Source organism: Anoplophora glabripennis, unplaced genomic scaffold, assembly GCF_000390285.2.
Source record: "Anoplophora glabripennis isolate ALB-LARVAE unplaced genomic scaffold, Agla_2.0 scaffold415, whole genome shotgun sequence".
Lineage (NCBI taxonomy): Eukaryota > Metazoa > Arthropoda > Insecta > Coleoptera > Cerambycidae > Anoplophora > Anoplophora glabripennis.
Window position 1 is genome coordinate 87,727 of NW_019416502.1, and position 3,846 is coordinate 91,572.

Consider the following 3,846-nt stretch of genomic DNA (forward strand, 5'->3'; position numbering starts at 1 on the left):
TGATAGTGTATTATTATTTAATTAAAATACTCTATTTTAATTCCTAATAATATTTCAATTTTCTATTTCTGTGTAACCCATTTTAATTAAATAATAATACAAACTGTCGATCAATAACAATGTTATCATGACATTACCTGTCACTATCACTGCCTACCATATAATTACGCCTCTCACGGCTTAATTAGTGAGATTTAGTTAAAATACCATATGCATTTTGGACCATATCAATGTCCGATATGTCAAAATATATTACACTGAATCTGTAAATCCTTACGTAATTGGAGAAAAGGCAGAAATGCCTGAAAGAGGTCTAACAGTTACAGGTCTTTTAATAGGTCGCGAAATCCGCGAAAGGAGTGACGTATTCCCATAATTCTTCTAATAAGCACGTTGTGAAAACATTGACTCAGAACTAGACCATGTGCATCATTACAAGTAGACATGAACTAAAGCGCTCGGGCATCAATAAAGTCAACTGGCGAACGTTCGTTATATATATATTTATTGTTTAAATTAAAATAATAAAGAATAGGGCATTTTATTATATTTCTAATCGGATCAAAGGCTTGTTTACGCTAGAGCTCGAGAGAGACTGTGAATAATAGGTGTAATGTTTTTAGGACGTAGAATAATTTAGGCGACGGTCGGAATTATGTTTCTGCGCATATGAAGGTCAAAGCTCATAAGATTTTAAAACATCTCTACAACATATCTTATTTCTTAATACAACACCTTCTTTTCTTTTTTTAAGGAGGTATATCGGGTTTACTAAAATGCACAGATGTACGTGGAATTTGTATAGCGTATTACCCAGTGCTCCCTCTGTGTGTCATATTTTTTTGAAATTTTTTTTGAATCTAGATTTTGAGATATTGTTGTTGAAAGTTGTTCATTTTAACATAGGTATATGGCGAAGATGAACGGTGCGGCTCTTTTTTTGTCCATAACTGAGTAGAAATTATGAAAAAAAACTTTTCCATAGATAGTACACAGTATTATCTTATTTTTCATGTAAAACTAATGTAAGTTTTGAACATAGTACAGCTGTATTAATTAGAAACAGAAATCAATAATTGCATTTCTGTCTGACTTGAGGATTAATGTGGCAACGTCGCAATCAGCTGACAGCAAGGAGGGAATACATTTGAAAGACTTGATCAAAACGAAATTGATTTCAAACATATATTTTTCCTAAATCCCATGTACATTGTTATCAACAATAAATTATGCACAACAGATTATTTTTTGTAATGTTTTTAAAAAACTAGATTAATTAAAAAGGACTAGGAAGCTGCGATATATTTATTGGAATAAAAAATACAGATGATAAATCCTTTTAATATATGTATTTAATGGTTTATAAAAACATCGTAATCCGTACCAGCAATATTTAGGGTTACATAAAGTTTTCTTTACTTGATTAATATAATTAGTAATACTTGAGATAAAAGCATTTGTACGGAATAACAAAGGAACATAAATATTTCTCAGCAAACTTTATATCTAAAAAAATAGTTATAGTTGCAAAACTTTTGTAACATTACTGAAATAGAGATTAAAAACACGAACAGTGAGAAATAATGTAATTTCTATCACAGAACCTTCAAAATTGCATCCAACATTTTCTTTGACTTGGACGAGAGATGGGCGCGAGTGTCATTTCATTTCTTTAGAACTAAATTAACATAATTATTTTCTCATTGTTTTACCAGTTCACATGATTTACGGATTTTAAATAAAGGATACAAATCTTCGCGAAGATAATACGATATATTTGCTATATATAATAATTACATTTTACATAGTTTACACACAATACATTTTTGAACGCGTACGCATCTTTACCTGAATTTGACTCGCAATATCTCCGATGTCCGAGGTCTGTAGGTTCACAGTGTGTACTGCTAGTCAATTATTAGCGCTGTTGCCACATCTACGTAGTCCTTATGCGTTCATTAAATATAATTTAAAACTACTTAAATATGATATTTTTACGTTGTTAATTTTCAATATGTATGTATGTGCATATGAGTAAATTTCTTTGCTATATAGATAATGTTTATCGCAAATAATTTCAATAAAATTTAATTTTTTCAAGTTGGTAGCGGGTTTTAGTCCCATAAGAAATGCATAGGACCCCCCCTGTGATCCTCACTTCCCTCGGATCCCGATATACCTTCTTAATAATATCTCGCTTATTGTCAGAGATGGGCCCAACAAACCCTATATGACTATGCTCGACAGAGAACGTTCTATCCAAATATGTAAAAATATACAGGATGTTCCATTTAAATTAACAAAGTTAACGTCTGCGGCCATTTTGTTAGGATTTCATTTGTTTTTCTACTATCATTTTCGAAAAATTCATAAAAAATCGTACAACTTTTGTATTTTACAATTTTTTATAACTCTTAAAACAAAAAAGTTAAAGGGGGGTCAAATTATAGTGAATCACTCTGTGCAGGGTTCACATTCCTTATTTGTTGACAAATTGAAATAAAAGTACATACATAATTTTTGTAGACAACCGGTGTATAAAATATGACCTGCCATTGGGTAAAACAAAAGAGACGTCTCCCTCGGGCCGAATGACAAAGTATACCTGTTTGTCTACCCGGTAAAAGGGATATTTATTACACGAGTTTCCGTTTCTTGGTTTCTAAAGCATCCTTAAAATGGATAAATATTTATGAACGCCATACATCCTGAATCCTTCATGGGACAAAGTATGTACAAGGGACTTAACGTTCTACAGAAATAACGGCCCATTCGCTCTGATATATTTATTACGCATGCAACACACAAGAAATAAATATAAATACGAGAAAAAAAAAACTTCTATTAACTCGGTCACGTTACATGTTGCGATTGTTACAAATCCAACGCTTATGCATTATGCAGAAAGTAAAGTAAAAACGGCTCAACGAAATACGTATTGGTTTGCCCGGGCGACAGCCGTAGACATTACTTTTTACACCTTTCATAAACCGACAGGGTTGCCGTTTTGATATCAGCTTTAGCGTCCTGCGGGACCTTAGTGAAGGTGAAGGGGGAGCCATAGAATTAAATGAGTAGATTTTTTACGTGAAAGGAATGCCCGACCTGCCCATTTTTCTCGTAGAAAATTGTCCCTCAAACTGTCCGTACGGCACCGGGCTTAAAATATGATTCTGATGAAGGCTTTGGGAAAAGACATCAAGAAACCTGGTTTGAATTTTTTTATATTTGCAACTTAACTGAAGAGAGGCATGATAAGGAAGTGACTATCATTAATTTATATATTTTTGTAATCCTTAAGATCGGAACCGGTATATGTCTGGTGTTGTTCTGGTTCAATGTTGGACGGGGCTATAATCCGCAGAGTAGTTGTTTCCAACAGCAGCATTAATTAAAAATAAAGAAACTATTATCAGTGTTTCGACCCTTAATAACACCTAAATTAATTGCTTTTGTACCCTAAGACATAAAATATAACATAATTAATTACTTTTATCCACAATCACCTTATAATGGGACTTATGAACCATCTAAAGTGATACTTTATCCACTAATAGAATAATGAAGAAATAATTATGTTTTATCACATTTAACTTCCTTTCCGTTAATAACAACCCTTGTAGCATTGTTGCCATCATTTTCGGAACGCATAACATCTGCCGAAGTTTGTGACGAATTTGCACAAGTTACAGATGTCTCTTCTTGTAAGGAACAGCTATATATTCCTTGGATTTTCCTTGCAATATCAAGTTTGTTAGATATAGACTCCTCAACTCAACATAATTTTCTGCTACAGAGGAGTTTTTCCATCCACCATGCCTTTTGATGGTTGTAAGATCAGCACCT